Source organism: Cupressus sempervirens, chromosome 10 (assembly GCF_028749045.1).
Source record: "Cupressus sempervirens isolate cs-2001-9-10 chromosome 10, ASM2874904v1, whole genome shotgun sequence".
Classification (NCBI taxonomy): domain Eukaryota; kingdom Viridiplantae; phylum Streptophyta; class Pinopsida; order Cupressales; family Cupressaceae; genus Cupressus; species Cupressus sempervirens.
Window position 1 is genome coordinate 170,176,582 of NC_143127.1, and position 18,954 is coordinate 170,195,535.

The window sequence follows — 18,954 nt, forward strand, 5'->3', positions numbered from 1 at the left end:
ATGACTATTCAAGATGAAGTTGCCAATCAAGTTGGGAATCAATAACAAATTTTAGTATCAGTTGAGTCACAACCAGTGAATGCCAAGTTGCATTCAGAAGCTGAGTTGTAGAATAAAGAAAATGTACATTCTGATTCTAAAATAACTACACATGGAAGAGATCATGAAATACTAGAAGGAGAAGAGCAAAATGACTCTAAAGCTAAAGGACCAAATATGGAAAGAACGATAGAACAAAGACTAGCCAAGTATGTGAGAAGACATCACCCTGCAGAACAAATCATTGGTGACAAGGATGCAAGACCAATGACAAGAAATAGATTAAGGAATGAATAATGTATGTTGAGTAAGACTGGGTCCAAAATAGTGAAAGATGCATTACAAGATGATAATTGGCACAAAGCTATGGAAGAAGAGATAGATCAGATTGAGAAGAACAACACTTGGACCTTAGTTCTAAGACTAGCTGAGAAGAATGTAATTAGTACAAAATGGGTCTTCGAGAACAAACTTGATGAAAATGGTGAGATAACAAGAAACAAGGCTATACTAGTTTGCAAAGGCTATGCATAAGAAGAAGGACTAGACTATGGGGAAATATTTTCCCCTGTTGCAAGAATGGAAGGAGTAAGAACACTACTTGCATATGCTACTTACAAAGGTTTTAAAGTCTACCAAATGGATGTAAAGTCTACTTTTCTGAATGGTATAATGGAAGAGGAAGTCTACATAGAACAACTAGAGGAATTTGTTGATGAAAACAACAAGGATATGGTTTGCGAATTGCATAAAGCACTCTATGGTTTGAAGAAAGCACCTCGAGCATGGTATGAGAGACTGCACAAATATCTTGTGAAGATAAGATTTGAGAGACCAGATGACAATAGCAACTTGTATATCAAGGAAAAAAAAGTAAAGACATTCTGATATCTGAGATCTTTATTGATGATATAATATTTGGAGGAAAAGATATCCTATGCAAAGATTTTGTTGATCAAATGAAACATGATTTTGAGATATCGATGTTTGGAGAAATCAAATTCTTTGTTGGATTACAAGTACATCAATTGAAGCATGGCATATTTGTGACCTAATCAAAATACATCGAAGAGATACTCAAGATTTTTGGATTAGAAGACTCAAAACCAATCAATACACCAATGGTAATAGGACATAAGTTATCCGAAAATGATGAGTCAGCTGAAGTAAATCAGACAATGTATAGATCAATGATTGGAAAGCTATAGTATGTTGTGCATAGTAGACCAGATGTTGCATTAGCTATTGGAATAGTGGCAAGATTTTCTACTAACCCAAGAGAAAATCATCTAATGGAAGTAAAGAGAATATTGAGATACCTAAAAGGAACTAATGGCTTTGGTTTATATCACAAGAGAAGTGAAAAGTTTGAGTTGAGAGCCTACATTGATGCAAATTGGGGAGGTAATATTGATGGTAGAAAAAGCACTAGTAGAGGAGCACTTTTCTTAGGAAAAATATTGATTACCTGGACCAGCAAAAAGAAAAGTTGTACCTCATAGTCCACAACAAAAGTTGAATATGTTGCAGTTGCTATCAACTACACCAATATTGTATGGATCAAACATTTACTGCAAGGTATGAAGGAAGAAGTAACTAAACCTGTGATACTCTATTGTGATAGTACAAGTGCCATCAACATATCAAAGAATCATGTGATGCATGCTAAAACAAAGTATATTGCAATCAAGTATCACTATGTAAGAGAATTGGTGGAAGATAAGCAAGTAAGAATGGAATATGTTAGTTCAAAGGAATAGATTGCTAACATCTTTACAAAAGCACTACCTCAAGATGCTTTTGATTATTTTAGAGATAAGTTAGGGGTGATACCCCTAGCCAAGGCTACTTTAGTAATAGCAAAGATTGTCCTGCATCAAATGAGTTGATTGTTGGAATATTACATTGATGCAGAGGACACTTACTTTAGGATTTTTCTTGAAGTAATTAAAGTGCTGAAGCTCCAAATCAATCACAAGCAAGGTGATAGAGGGAGAAATTGGAAGTACCTACAAATGCTACACTTGCATGTTAAAGATGTTGAAACAATATGTCTTTGGCATTATTGTCAAAGAGGGAGAAGTAACATAAAACTGATCAATAGTTGAGGGAGAAGTGACAAGATAGTTGAAAGAAGTAGCAAGAAACTATTCAAATCTATAGGATCAAGTGGACAAAGGGAGAAGAAGCTGATACCATTATAGTAGAAAATGAGCAATGCATGCCAAGGGAGAGATAATGAAAGAAGAAGTCAGGAATAGTACAAGATCAAGATCAAAGTGAACAATAGTAAGCCATAGAAAAGAGGGAGAAGTAGAATTAAAGTAATTAGGATTGTAGATCAGAGGAGTTGTGAAAACTAATGGTAACACATTTTTCTTTTTGGCATTTGACTTACTGTTCTAACCTAGTTAGCACTCTAATAACTTGGTTGAATAGTTTGGTTTGATGATTGATCAGTTTGGTTTGCCATCAATGCTAAAGAGGGAGATTGTTGGAAATCTAATTGAAAAATCATTGTTCGAGAATGAAGAAGATTGATTGCAAAGAAGGAAGAGTATTGTTAAAAGAATGTTTTCAATCATTGTTTTGTCATTGATGTCAAACCTGTTGTTTGCTAGAATGACAATTTCTTATAAGATCCAAGTACTATCACTTAGTTGATTGATGAAGAGGATTTAATCAATAAGATGTAACAAAATCACCTAGGGGAAAGGTTGAGTTATGGTTTTGTAATGAAGTGTAAGGATAAGTTAAAACAATGGTCAAATGATGTATTGATAATATATTTGAAGATATAGAGGTTGGCCATAATTAGAAACACTAGAGGAATAAGTCACAACAAGGTTGATTGCAAAGCTTAACTAAGTTCATTAGTGAGTGCCAAACAAGCTAGTTCAAGCTGAGCAAATTCTCATTTAGTGCCGAGCAAATAAAAAATATAGTATGTGCTGAGTGATATAGAAGGAGCCAAGCATATCAAGGTGCCAAGCAAAGTAATAAGTGTTGAGCATCAGAAAAACTTAGTAGGTCTCGAGTGATACAATAGGTTTTGAGCATCAATAAAATGTAGTTAATGCTGAGTAACACAATATGTGCCAAGCATGATAATTTTAATAGTGTTGAGCTATTGCATTATTGTAAAGGTCAAATATTTGCCAAATCTGAGCTGACAAAGTTGTTATCTTGAATTTTATGAACTAGTTGGAGGATAAGGATGATGAGTTGGTGGCACAAAAATTTATGTAAACCATTTTAAAGCAAATTTAAGGGGATTCTTCAAGATGTTTCTAGAAGGAACAAGATGTGGGTTACATTGAATGAATCCTACCTAATCCTTTCAAATTGAAACAAAAGGAGGGAAGAATCAAGTAGGAAAAGCATTTCCAAACTTCTATTTATGGATTCATAGGCCAAGAAGCAAGAGTTGTTGGTGTGCCAAATTGTGAAGTGGTTGAAGGATGTCAAGAAGAAGACATCAAGGAAAAGGAAGAATAGAGCACAGAGACTCTTCTTCAATTAGTGCTCATAAAAAAGACCACATTGGTACATCAAGTATAAAGACTCAAGGAGACAAAGCTTGAAATAAGGGTAAGTTGTCAAGAATTGCAGAGGCTATAAGCCAGGCAATGTTAAGAGCTGAACAAAGATCTAAAATTTGTAAGATAAGTTGTGAAGAGTAATTAAGTCAAACCCCTTATTGTTACTCTCTAGCCATTGTATTAGTTAGGGTAAAAATATTATTGACTTAGGTTGGTTTAATAGCCATTTGTAAATCTTTTAACAGGGTGACATTCCAAGTGAATGTTCAAAGTTATCTAACTAAGCCCACTTCTAATAGGGTGGTTAAATCCTTCAACCAAGTCACATTTAATAGTGTATTGTAGCCTTTGATAGGGCAGGCCTTTCATAGGGCATCACTTCAAAAGAGTGAGAATTGAGTAGCATATTATTGGTGGTTTTTTCAAATTGGGTTTCCACATAAATCACTGTGTCATGTGTTGATTTTCATGTATGATGTTTGCATGTTGATTTACAGTAACTTGCTAAGTAGGAAAGTTTAAGCGTGGATGAAAGAATAGTTTTGATGACAAAGGTTTTAATTGGACATTTGGACCTTGAATAACTAATTCACCCCCCCTCCCCTCCCAGTTTTTCCAAAACATTTCTAACATAATTATCTTGTAATTATTAAATACCCTAAAGAGTTTTGCATTACCTTTTTGGGTTTTCATCTCCTTTATAAGGACGATCTCTCATTATAAACATAAAAAACATGAGGTAATTCATTTTTTATAGAAATTCATTTTTTTTTCTCATCAAGAATGTCTCATCTATGGATCTAGCTATTCAAGAATCCATGGCTTTTTGTTTCTCTCTATTGTAATATGATTAAAAAAGATCATTGTATGAAAGATATTGTTGTTATAGAATGTGTTCAATCATTATTTTGTCACTAATGTCAAACTTGCTATTTGCTAGAATGGAAATTGCTTATAAGATCCAAGCACTATCACTTAGTTGATTGATGAAGATTCAATAAGATGTAACAAAAGTACCTAAGGGAAATGTTGAGTTATGGTTTTGTAATGAAGTGCAAAGATCAGTTAAGACAATGATAAGGTGATGTATTGACAATATACTTGAAGATGAAGAGGTTGGCTACGCTTAGAAACTGTAGAAGAAGAAGTCGTAATATGACTGTCTGCAAAGCTTGATTAAATTCATCAGAGGGAGCTAAGCAAGCTAGTTCAAGCTGAGAAATCTTTTAATAGGAGTCAAGTGAAGATCAAGTGCCAAGTGAAGATCAAGTGCTGATTAAAGATCAAGTGCCAAGTTATGTTCATGTGCCAAGCATCAGAAAGTCAATAAGTGTCGAGCTGCTACATTATTTGAAAAGTCGAGGATTCGCCAGATCTGAGCCAACATGGTTGTTATCTAGAATTTTGTGAACCAGATAGAAGATAAGAATGATGAGCTGGTGGCACAAAACTCTATGTAAAATATTTTTGGGTGAATACAACTGGATTCTAGACGAAGTTTCTAGATAAAAATGAGATATGGGATAGATACATTGTATCCTACCTAATCTATTGAAACCCTAAAGTTGGAGAGGGAGAATCAAGCAGGAAAATTATTCCAAATTTCTATTTAAGGATTCATAAGGTCACGAAGCAAAATGTTTGTCAAGTATGAAAGCAAGAAGTGCTAAAGAAGGTGCTAAGGAGGAAGAGAGTACAAAAACTATGTTTTGATAGGTGACCACAGAGATGACTACATTGGTATGATGAGCAAGAAGACTCAAGGAGATGAAGCTTTAGAGGAAGACAAGTTGTCAGAGCTGCAGTGATTGAAGCCAAGCAAAGGATTGAACTGAAGTATGATTTGAAATCTACAAGATATGTTGTGAGTTGTATAAGATCAAAAGCCCTTATTGTTACTCTCTAGCAATTGCAACATTTTTTTATAAATCCTATAGACTTAGGTTGGTTTAATAGCCATGTTGTAAATCCTTTAACAGGGTGACATTCCAAGTGAATTTTCCAAAGTCCTTTGACCAAGCCCATTCCTAACAATGTGGTGAAATCCTTTAACAAGGTCACATTTAACAGTGTGTTGTAAGCCTTTAACAGGGAATTACTTCAGAAGAGTGAAAATTGAGTAGCATGTTACTGGTGGTTTTTCTCAAATTGGGTTTCCACGTAAATCACTGTGTCATGTGTTGATCTTGTATGTTTTATTCCTGCATGTTGATTTGTTGTAACTTGCTAAGATGGTTGTTTTAAGCTTGGATGCATGAATAGTTTAATGGGCTCACTATAATTAGTGAAAAAGTATTATTAGGGCATTTAGACCTTGGATAACTAATTCATCCTCCCCCCCCCCTCTCAGTTATTCTAAAACATTTCCAACAATTGGTATCAGAGCCTTGTTGCTGATTTAGTTTAAAGGAACTAGAAGCATAAAAGATCAAAATGCCTAAGAGAGAAGTTCCCAACCTAAACAAAGACAAATTTGTTGCATGGAAAAGTTTGATGAAGCTACATCTTGGATCCATAGGTGATTATGCACAAAATTCAATTGTTACTAAGCATGTTGATCTAACTGGTACTCTTACCGCAGAAGATTTGAAGAACAAATAGGAACACAATCAGGCAATGCTAGAGATTGCTTCTGCACTCAACTACACTAAATTCAATGATATCAAAGGATGTAACACTACATTCAAGATGTGGAAATCCCTGTCAGATATTTATGGAGGAGATCAAAATGTACAAAGAGAAAAAAGAGAAAGCCTTAGAGGAAAGTTTGATGACATGAAAATGGAAGAAAGTGAGAATGTTGCTCAGTATGTCTCTAGAATAAAGCAAGTGGTAAGTGTAATAAGATGTTTGAATGGTAAATTAGATGATGATACTATTAATAGTAAGTTCTTAAGAACCTTGATCCCTATCTATGCTATTAGAGTATCAGCTATACAAGAGCTAAGATGTGTATCAGGAAACAATCTAAATTTTGAAGGTATAGTGGGTAGACTTACTGCATTTGAGTTATCTAACTTTGACAACTATAGACTTGAGAATGTTGAATTTTCTTTCAAGGCCAAGCTATCACTGAAAGATACTAAATAGGTGAAATCAAAGAAGGGAAGAAAGATGAAATATGTATCTAGTGATAGTAGCATTGATGTAGAAGATGTGGAACAATTGGAAGCATTACTGGCTAGAAGATTTCATAGAGGCAAAGGAAAATTCAAAGCTAAGTTGCCTATCATTTGTTTTAATTGCAATGAAGTAGGACATATTGTTACAAGGTGTACACAGAAAAAGGATTACAAGGAACGCAAAAAGTACAAAAATAGAAGAGAAGATGATAAGAGAGATTACAAAGACAAAGGCAAGAAGTGGTGTATTGTTGAAGAGGATTCTGATGATAATGATGATGAAGTTGTTTATGTGGCTATGAAGGACCGGTCTAATGAAGAAGAGCCTATAGAACTAGTAACATGTATGAACAAGAATGACAGATGGATCATAGACAGTGGGTGCTCACATCACATGACAGGAGACAAAAGTAAGTTTGTTAACTTTACTTAGTATGATGGAAATAGTGTTAGATTTGGAAATGATGCTCCATGTCAAATCAAAGGAAAAGGCTCCATTAAGCTTACAGAGCAAATTTCATGTGATAATGCATACTATGTTGAAGGACTAAATTACAATTTGTTGAGTGTCTCACAGTTAGGCAATGTAGGGTGCAAAGTAGAATTTGGAAACAAAACTGCAAAAATCTATGATACTGATGGTAAATTGATAGGAAAAAGAGATCAAACAAGAAGTAATCTATTTTATCTTGATATGGAAAATGCTTCTTGTTTCGTTTCAAAATTTGAAGATGTGTGGTTATGGCATAGAAGGCTATGTCATGTCAACTTTGATAATCTGGTCAATATCAGCAAAATGAAGAAAGTCAGAGGTTCACCTAAACTAAAGAAGCCTGACAACATCATGTGCAAACAATGTCAACTAGGAAAGATGCATAAGTCAAGTTTCAAGAGTAAAAACTATACATCTAAGGAAGTACTTGAGTTAGTCCATACTGATTTATGCGGTCCAATAGAAGTGCAAAGCTACAAAGGAGATAAATATATAATGTTATTTGTTGATGACTATTCTAGGATGATGACTGTTATGTTCTTAAAGCAAAAATCTGATTCTTTTCAAATGTTTAAGTGGTATATGGGTAGAGTTGAAAAGGAAATAGGAAAGAGTTTGAAATGCCTGAGATCAGACAGAGGTGGAGAATTCACATCAAATGAATTTGAGATATTTTGCAATGACAAAGGAATTAAGAGAAAAACATCAGCTCCTAAAACTCCCCTAAAAAATGGAATTGCTGAGAGAAGAAATAGATCTATGATTGACTGTGCCAGAAAATTGATGATGGAAAAGACTATTGCTCTGAAATATTGGAGAGAAGCTGTAAGTGTAGCTATTCACACACTGAACCAAGTACAAGTCAAGAAAGGTACAAATGCAACACCTTTTGATTTATGGTATGGTCACTCACCCAATGTAAAGCATTTCAAAGTATTTGGTTGCAAATGCTTTATCCTTAAAGATACTAGAAATGGAAACTTTGATGCAAAAAGTGATGAAGGCATATTCCTTGGTTACTCCACTAGAAGTAAAACATATAAGTGTTTAAATACTAACACTAACAAAATTGTGGAAAGTGAAAATGCAAACTTTGACAAGCATACAAGAGTCCAAGTTGAAGAATCAAAGAGATTAGATGAATATAGAACCTTTGTGTATTCTTATGAAGGAATGCCTATTGTCGAGGATGCTATCAATCAAATTGAGATTCAACAGCAAATTTTAGTTTTAGCCGAGTCACAACCAATGAATGCCAAGTTGCATTCAGAAGACGAGTTGCAGAATGAAGAAAATGCACATTCTGACTCTGAAATCAGTACACATGAAAAAGATGTAGAACTACCTAACAGTGATGTGCATAGTGACCCTGAATCTGAAAGATCAAACATGGAATCAAGGACAGAACCAAGATTATCCAAATATGTGAAGAGACATCACCCTACTAAATAGATAATTGGTGACAAAGATGCAAGACCAATGACAAGGAATAGACTAAGAAATGAATCATGTCTGTTAAGAAAATTTGAACCTAGGACAGTGTATGATGCATTACAAGATGGTGACTGGTATAAAGCTATGGAAGAAGAGATTGATCAAATAAAGAAGAACAAAACTTGGAGTTTAGTTCCCAGACTAGCTGAAAAGAATGTGATTGGCACCAAGTGGGTATTTAGAAACAAGCTAGATGAGAATGGTGAGATTACTAGAAATAAAGCTAGACTAGTATGTAAGGGTTATGCTCAAGAAGAAGGATTAGACTGTGGGGAAACATTTGCCCCTGTTGCTAAATGGAAGGAGTAAGAACTTTACTTGCATATGCTGCATATAAAGGTTTTAAAGTCTATCAAATGGATGTAAAGTCTACTTTTCTGAATGGTATATTGGAAGAGGAAGTCTATATTGAACAACCAGAGGGATTTTTTGATGAGAACAATAGGGATATGGTTTGTAAACTACATAAAGCACTTTGTGGTTTGAAACAAGCACCTAGAGCATGGTATGAGAGACTTCACAAATATCTTGTCAAGATAGGATTTGAGAAAATAGTTGACAATAGCAATTTGTATATCAAATAAGAGAAAGGTAAAGATGTTTTGATATATGAAATCTTTTTTGATGATAAAATATTTGGAGGAAAAGATGCTCTGTGTAAAGATTTCATTGATCAGATGAAACATGAATTTGAGATGTCAATATTTGGAGAGATCAAATTTTTTGTTGGATTGCAAGTACATCAATTAAAACATGGTATATTTGTAACCCAATCAAAATATATCAAGGAAATACTCAAAACATTTGGTTTAGATGAATCAAAACCAGTGAGTACACCAATGGCAATAGGACATAAGTTATCTAAGCATGATGATTTAGTTGAAATAAACTAAATAGTGTACGTATCCATGATTGGAAAGCTACAATATGTTGTACATAGTAGACCAGATATTGCTTTATCTATTGGAATAGTGGCAATATTTTTTACAAACCCAAGAGAAAATCATCTTATGGATGTCAAGAGAATAATGAGGTATCTAAAAGGTATAGATGATTTTGGTTTGTACTACAAGAGGACTGAAAATTTTGATTTGAAGGCCTACACTGACTCAGATTGGGTAGGTAACATAGATGATAGAAAAATCACTAGTGGAGGAGCACTTTTCTTAGGAAAAAGATTAGTCACTTGGACTAGTAAAAAGAAAAGTTGTACATCAAAGTCCACAGCAGAAGCTGAGTATGTTGTTGTTGCTATAAATTGTACCAATATTGTGTGGATCAAGCATCTGTTGAAAGGAATGAAGGAAGAAATAACTGAACCTGTGATACTTTATTTTGATAACACAAGTTCTATCAACATATCAAAGAACCCTGTGATGCATGCCAAAACAAAGCATATTGCAATCAAGTATCACTATGTAAGAGAATTGGTGGAAGACAAGCAAGTGAAGATGGAATATATCAATCCAAAAGAAAAAACTTCTGACATCTTCACAAAACCATTACCTAAAGATGCATTTGAATATCTTAGAGGTAAGTTAGGGGTGATACCCCTAACCAAGGCTACTTAAGTAATAGCAAGACTACCCTACATCAAATGAGTTGATTGTTTAGATGATATAAGTTGATGCAAAGGGTACTTACTTTAGGTTTAGCTTGAAGTAATCAAAGTACTGACATTCCAAACAAGTCACACGCAAGGTGGCAGAGGGATATATTGGAAGTTCTTGTAAATGCTACAGTTGCATGATAGGATGCTGAAATAATGTGTGTTTGGCATTTTTGTCAAAGAGGGAGAAATAGTAGAAACTGATAAAATCTAGAGGGGGAAATAGCTACAATTGGTCAAATCCTTGAAATAGAGAAATAGCATAAACTAATCAAATCATGAAGCAAAAAGGACAAGAGATATGAAAGGGAGGACAAGAAGAAAAGAAAGAAATCAAGATGATAGATCTTAGAAGGAGCAGCTCAGGAGATTCAATAAAGAGATAGATTAGAAGGAATAAGATTAGAGGGAGATACAAAAGTCAACAAGTTTTCTTTTTGCAATTTGACTTACTACTTTACCCTAGTTAGAATTTTGTTAACTTGGTTGATCAGTCAGTTTTGGTTTGGTTAATTAGTTTGGTTTGCCATCAATGCCAAAGAGGGAGATTGTTGTAATCTAATTGAAAAAGATCATTGTATGAAAGATATTGTTGCTATAGAATGTGTTCAATCATTATTTTGTCACTGATGTCAAACCTACTATTTGCTAGAATGGAAATTGCATATAAGATCCAAGCACTATCACTTAGTTGATTGATGAAGAATCAATAAGATGTAACAAAAGCACCTAAGGGAAAGGTTGAGTTATGGTTTTATAATGAAGTTGAAAGATCAGTTAAGACAATGATAAAGTGATGTATTGACAATATACTTGAAGATGAAGAGGTTGTCTACACTTAGAAACTGTAGAAGAAGAAGTCATAATATGATTGTCTACAAAGCTTGATTAAATTCATCAGAGGGAGCCAAGCAAGCTAGTTCAAGCCAAGCAAATTTTCAATAGGATTCGAGTGAAGATCAAGTACCGAGTGAAGATCAAGTGCCGAGTAAAGATCAAGTGTTGAGTTATATTCATGTGCCAAGCATAAGAAAGTCAATAAGTGCCAAGCTACTACATTATTTGAAAAGTCAAAGATTTTCCAGATCTAAGCTGACATGGTTGTTATCTAGAATTTTGTGAACCAGATAGAAGATAAGAATGATGAGCTAGTGGCATAGAACTCTATGTAAAATGTTTTTGGGTGAATACAACTGGATTCTAGATGAAGTTTCTAGATAAAAATGAGATATGGGATAGATACATTGTATCCTACCTAATCTATTGAAACCCCAAAGTTGGAGAGGGAGAATCGAGCAAGAAAATTATTCTAGATTTCTATTTAAGGATTCATAAGGTCACGAAGCAAAATGTTGGTCAAGTATGAAAGCATGAAGTGCTAAAGAAGGTGCTAAGGAGGAAGAGACTAAAGAAACTCTATTTCAATAGGTGACCACAAAGATGATTACACTAGTATGATGAGCAAGAAGACTCAAGGAGATGAAGCTTGAGAGGAAGACAAGCTATCAGAGCTGCAGTGATTGAAGCCAAGCAAAGGATTGAACTGAAGTATGATCTGAAATCTGCAAGATATGTTGTGAGTTGTATCAAATGAAAAGCCCTTATTGTTACTCTCTAGAAATTGTAATAGTTAGTATAAATCCTATGGACTTAGGTTGGTTTAATAGCCATGTTGTAAATTCTTTAACAGGGTGACATTCCAAGTGAATGTTCCAAAGTCCTTTGACCAAGCCCATTCCTAATAGTGTGGTGAAATCCTTTAACAAGGTCAAATTTAACAGTGTGTTGTAAGCCTTTAACAGGGCATCACTTCAGAAGAGTGAAAATTGAGTAGCATGTTACTAGTGGTTTTTCCCAAATTGGGTTTCCACGTCAATCACTGTGTCATGTGTTGATCTTGCATGTTTTATTCCTGCATGTTGATTTGCTGTAACTTGCTAAGATGGTTGTTTTAAGCTTGGATGCATGAATAGTTTAATGGGCTCACTATAATTGGTGAAAAAATATTATTAGGGCATTTAGACCTTGGAGAACTAATTCACCCCCCCCTCCCCCCACCTCTCAATTATTCTAAAAAATTTCCAACATTCTCTTCTATAATAGGTGTTTGCATGCAGGTGATTCTTGGGAGTTGTGGGGTTGATCGTTTATCAACATCAACAACTATGGAGGGCCTAAAATTTAAGAAGAAAAATAGTATATCTAATGTTGCATTCAAGAAGTTTCCCAAAAATGAAGATCAAGACAAAAAACTTGTTAGAAATGGAAAAAGAAATCTGTAAATAAGCAACACCAAGAAATAATCTAAGTGAGTAAATGCATGAAAAGATATTACCATAAAATAGGAGAGAGAAAGCTTCAAGCTCCAACACCATGAGACAAGATATTTGGAAAGGGGAAAGCAAAGAAAACCCTTTGTGACATTATGAATGAGGCATGAAAAGCCTAAGAAGGAAGAGAGAGAGAGATAGAGAGTAATGCTCATACAATATTTGAGAAGAGGAAGAAACCTCATTGTGAAATGAGAGAAGAGGGTCATCTCTTAAATAGAGATGAGAGAGAGGAGTTAGAATGTAACTCCCATATCTATGAATGCTACCATTCATATGTGTGTGAGGCCAAGTGTGAGATTCCTCTTAAGGAGGAATAATCTAAAATTAGAAATTACAATACATATTTATCCTCACATATTCCACTAGATGACAAAATAAGATGTAGTGGAAAAAGGACAAAAAAGAAATATATTAGGATACCTTGGCTTATATCCTAATATATTATAATAATAAATAAAGGAGGTCTAACCTTGGTTTATAAATACACCAAGGAAAGATTACAACTTCTAACACCCCCCTTTAATCTGTACTTGGGGTAATTACATCAAAGGGTATTAAACCCATAATTTACAAAAATCTGTAATTTAATCTTCAATATGAAGTAAGTTGATCGTCTTCAAGCCATATGGAACATTTTCAGATCCAAGAGAAGTACATGAGTCCTTTGAATGTGATCATGTGGAAGCATAGACGCATCTTCATATGTGGAAAGCCAAGAAGGTTCCTTGATGGATCACCTGAAAAAAAAAAAAAAACTAGACAAATATCCACAAGTAGAATGCCATCATATATGCAAATTCGAAATCCTTTTGAATAAGGATAATAAAACTCTCATAGAGAAACAATGAGTAAAACATGTTACCACAAAACAATGGAGATAACTTGATATCAAGATAAATTATATGCTCAAAAAATTGTCAATAAGGACAAATTGAGTAAAAAGCTTGATCAATGCTCTCATGAAAAGAATATTATACTAATGCACAAATGACCACAGACAAGGTCAACTAATGATACGTGCATCAACATTGCATCAATCACATGGATATAGACAGTCCACTTAATGAATCATCCCACTGCAAGTTAATGGGTGATCAATCCATAACATGCATGACTCATGATCTAAGCAATAAAGTATGCAGATCATTATCACATTAATATATGAAAATAACATAAAGGAGAGACATGCTGATCACAGTAGAATTATCATGATTTGTTAAGATAATCAAAAGAATGGATTATGAGGATATAACAACATATTGCCTTCAAATTGGATCAAATCATCTGAATTTGGAGGGGAAAACTCCAATAATAACATCCTCTTCATTGAGGAACAAACATGGAACAACATGGAGGGAAACTCCATAAAAATAGTATCCTATCAAAATAGATAGGATCAAATGGAGCGAAACACCATATAAAATGAGTACACACCAATATAGGATGGAGGGATACTCCATGGGCCAGATAAGGAAACTATGTATCAGTTATACTAAGGGGACCTACATAGTTAACCTTGAAAAAATATTAAGCTCCCTATGCAACTCAAAAAAAATCATATAAATCATGTATATCAATGGTATAAAACCATAAAGTGCCAACATGGGCATAGAATGATGCAATAAATGCATAATAGTGCGATTATGGGCACATCAAAATATCAAAATGAAGGCAAATGGGTAAGATTACTCATAATCCAATTAAGTAAAATGATTTAAGGAAGATCAACTAAATATAGATATCAGGTATAAAACTCCATTGAGGGTAGACATGAGTATTTTGCAAAGATATATATTAATTTCTAAATTATTATAGTCATAAATTATATATTTATCTGGGCATATATGTGGGCCTCCATATATACTCAAATAAATATACGAAAATAGATTGGTTAAATAAAATAATCACCTTTCCATACTTAATATTTTGGAAAGTCACAATTTATAAAAAATCATAATATTTACCTTGGTTCAAAAATATAACCTCAAAGTAATAAGAACATAAAGTCATGGGGCAAGAAAAGATCTCCCCATTTTTCTCATACTATGCCTTCACGATGGAAAGTGATTCAAAAAGAATTTTGAAATAAAACATTAAGAAAGATATAACTAAAAAAACTTAGTAATAAATGATAGAGGTCAGATCTGGCAGATAAGAATATACTAAAAAGAGTTAAGAAACTTTTCTAAAAAAAGTTTGAATAAAAGCTTGTAATGAGTAATAGAATATTGCACTTGTCTGACAATGAATGATTACTTGCCAAAAATAGGTTGACAAGAGGCAATAATAAAGGTAAACGATGCTTCTGTCAAGAGCTAAAAAAAGAAAAAGAATCTTGCATGAAAAAAAACGTTACTAAAAATAATAGGTTTCAGGAATAGACTGACGAATCCAAATAAATCATAGCTAGCCAAAAAAAAAAACCACTTGCCATAAGTTTACTGTTTCAAAAAACTTGTAAAAAAAAGCATGACCCGAATCCTGATGCGAAACATGCCGCCAAATATGGTTTTTCTGCAAAAAATAAAAGCAAATGTTCCAGCCCGCGCTACACCTCGACTGGAAGATTGAACGTACCATGTTAGAAATGGAAAAAAAGGAACTAAATTTAGGAAGATATGATTGAGCTTGACTGTAAACCAATTGAGAAGGCACACTTTGGCTACTGTAAGAAATGTATCGCCTTTGGTAATGGAACTCCCATCTTCAACAGAATAAAGAGTATTAAATAACATATAAAGCAGGCTTCTTACTATATCATAGGAAATGGCAAGATATGCTTGATAAGAGGTACCACTCCAATTGTGTACATCGGGTTACTTGAGAATACTTTGCTGTACTCAGAAAATGAGTGCAAAGATTTGGAATAATTAAAGTTAATCGCTACTTTGGTATGCTTCAATGTGGCATCCAAATCAATGATGCCTATCTATAGACTATGAATGGAGACAAGTAGAATAAAAAACTTATGACAGAAACAGCCCCTTGCATGTCAATCAAAAAAAAAAATGTTGCTCGGTTTGTTATTTGGGTATAGCTTTCCTTGACTGATAATGCCAAAAGATGTAGCTCGGAATAGATGAAGCACTGACCCAGTAGCCCAAATGATCTAAATGCTGGTGTTAAGTTCAAACAAATTCTTTAGGCAAGCAAGAGCCAGGAAGAATTACCATATTGCTGATGCTTGTGCTTAAAAATTTTTGCAAGGTATTTTGGGATCACATGAAAAATTTAGACATTTTAACCACCATTTCCACCATCATGCAATAACAATATTTCAATCCCCAGTGCCCCAACCTGACTCTGGTGCTGTTTTAACAAGATAGGAGATCACTAAACAACGTAGGATACTAAGTCGGTTGATATTGGACCAACCTCTCATATTTCAGTATGTGCAACAACATAGTCTTGCCGACATTGTCCAATAAAATCTTTGCCTCTTTCTGCCAGAGGCCTAGGGAAGCCAAAATGCCATAAAACCAATCGAACAACATTTTCTAGTGAAGTAACATTTACTACTCGTTTATACTTCTATGAATGTCAATGCCCTGTTCCAAAGCTCCCATCTTGGTGTAGGCTGGGAGTACGCTGGCAAATGTATACTGATCGGGTTGAAAACCCATTTGTTGCATATGGTGAAACAGTGTGACTGCCTCACAAGAATACCCATGTCTCCATATGCCCCTATAATAGTATTCTAGGAGACTGTGTCTCGTTCTTTCATGTGGTCAAACAGTTTACGTGCTTCAACAAAACTTTCGCACTTGACATACAAGCAAATAAGCTTGTTATGAATAATTGTACGGGAGGAAAATGTAAATCGCCTATGAGTGATGAAACAGTGGACATTTTTTCCTTGTGAAAAAACGTTCTTGAGAATAATGGTCTCTAATATTTGAAGATATGCAAAGTAGTCTTCAGAAGATTTGTGTGTATTAAGTAGAATTTGCATCGCCTCCATTAGCTTAATGATGTTAGATAGAGCTGAGTATTAAATGGTAATGACATTTACTGATTGTAATTGGAATGCGGAAAATATGCAATGTTTTACTTTATAAAATTTAAGGGCCTTTCCAAGTTGTTGGCACTACAGCCCATAAAGTGGTCCAACCCATCTAGCTATATTGTCTCAGCCCCCAGATACAATCAATGGCTCCTTGAGGGTCACTGTCCAGGAAGAAGTCATAGAACAGTCATTTGGTGAGGAACACTTGTGTTTCAGAACTCTACAGCGGTATACTGTTGCCACTCTAGAACATGGAATGCATCCTCCGATTTCTCCAAAACTTGAGTGCTGCAAATTGATGGATGAAATGGCCATTATGGCTACTGAGGAGTACAGATCAATTGTTTTCAAGGAGAGCAGATTTGTTGAATATTTTCATTCTGCAACTCCTGAATTAGAGTATGGTCGAATGAACATTGGAAGTCGCCCCTCAAAAAAGGAAGCCAAGTGGAGGCATTGAGTCACTCTGTGCCATCCCATGGATATTTGCTTGGAAAAATATCCATACCATTTGTTCTAATGGTATGCAATCCGGTTTCATGGACACAAACTCGTTTCATCTTCCTGTGTGGCTAGGATTTGGTGCAGCATTCAAGAATGATTTAGACAAGGATATAAGAAATCTCCATACTTTATGGGAGATGAATTAAGAATCTTTTGATACGTTCCCCTTTTCTGGAATGGGAGTGAATGGCAGTGAATGGTGATTCACCTTTACCTTCAATAATCAAATATTGGCGCCTGGCAGGAGAAGACTGAGATGGTGGGAGGGTACTATGTTATAAAGTTGTTCATCGGGCTTTGATTCTAACCCCCTTTGGAAGGTGAAGGTTAGGAAGAGAAACAACGACAACAAAAAATGCCCTGGGTGAAAGCATTGATAAAAGTACTTGAAATCTCCGTGTCCCATGAGTGGGCATCTAAACGCAGAAGGAGAGAATGCAAAAAATGGGTGAGCATGAGATAAAACTTGTCAAGGCAGAGGTGATCGATTCCACTCCACTCTCGCCTCATGGTTAGAAGAAATACCGGCAAGTAGCGGATGGCAAGGGGGAGTTCGAGGGTTCGAATCAGGTAGGCGAGCTTCTCGATGACATCGGCCTGTATGAGGGAAAAAAAGGCCAAAAAGTCAAATCCAAGAGCAATGATACAAAACACAGTGCATGCACTTGCATGCAGAAATAAAAGTAATGATTAAGCAATTAAAAAACATACAAAGATACCTCTGCCAAATAAATAAAACCAACATCCAGTTGAGTAGTTCATGGGAAAGAAGACAAAATCCATAAGATGCACAATATATAGTCAGAGAGCCATATCTTAAACAAAAAAAATTTAGAAAACAAACTATAAATGCTTTGGCGGCAAGCCTTCCAAATGAGTTAGATGAAAACTAATAGAAAATAAGAAGTAACTTGCACAAATTAGAGCAAACAGAAGTTAATCGGGTTTGGCAGTAAACCAGCCAAACTCAAAAAAAAATTCAATTTCTTCCAACTTAATAAGATTAAAAAAAGTGAAATCTCTCTCAAGAGTCTCCTTCGAATCGTACCTTCATGAAAACACTCAAAACAAAGATTAAACTGCTTTGATACCATGTTAGAAATGGAAAAAGAAATTTGTAAATAAGCAACACCAGGGAATAATCTAAGTGAGTAAATGCATGAAAAGATATTACCATAAAATAGGAGAGAGAAAGCTTCAAGCTCCAACACCATGAGACAAGATATTTGGAAAGGGGAAAGCAAAGAAAACCCCTTGTGACATTATGAATGAGGCATGCAAAGCCTAAGAAGGAAGAGAGAGAGAGATAGAGAGTAATGCTCATACAATATTTGAGAAGAGGAAGAAACCTCATTGTGAAATGAGAGAAGAGGGTCATCTCTTAAATAGAGATAAGAGAGAGGAGTTAGAATGTAACTCCCATATCTATGAATGCCACCATTCATATGTGTGTGAGGCCAAGTGTGAGATTCCTCTAAAGGAGGAATAATCTAAAATTAGAAATTACAATACATATTTATCCTCACATATTCCACTAGATGACAAAATAAGATGTAGTGGAAAAAGGACAAAAAAGAAATATATTAGGATACCTTGGCTTATATCCTAATATATTATAATAATAAATAAAGGAGGTCTAACCTTGGTTTATAAATACACCAAGGAAAGATTACAACTTCTAACAAAACTTAATGAAGAATAGGGATTTCTATGACTTGGATTAGATTAAGGCAATATGGAAAGATGCTTTATCTTGTGTTCATGAGTATTTTATTTTTAATAGAATATCAAAAAGGGTTCATAAATTCCATT

General features: G+C 34.6%; 1 pseudogene; it reads left to right on the forward strand.

The window, feature by feature from the left end:
• LOC149533160 (phosphoenolpyruvate carboxylase, housekeeping isozyme pseudogene) overlaps positions 1-17,288 on the forward strand; it is a 33,486-nt pseudogene extending 16,198 nt beyond the window's left edge.
• Positions 17,289-18,954: the final 1,666 nt, after the last annotated feature.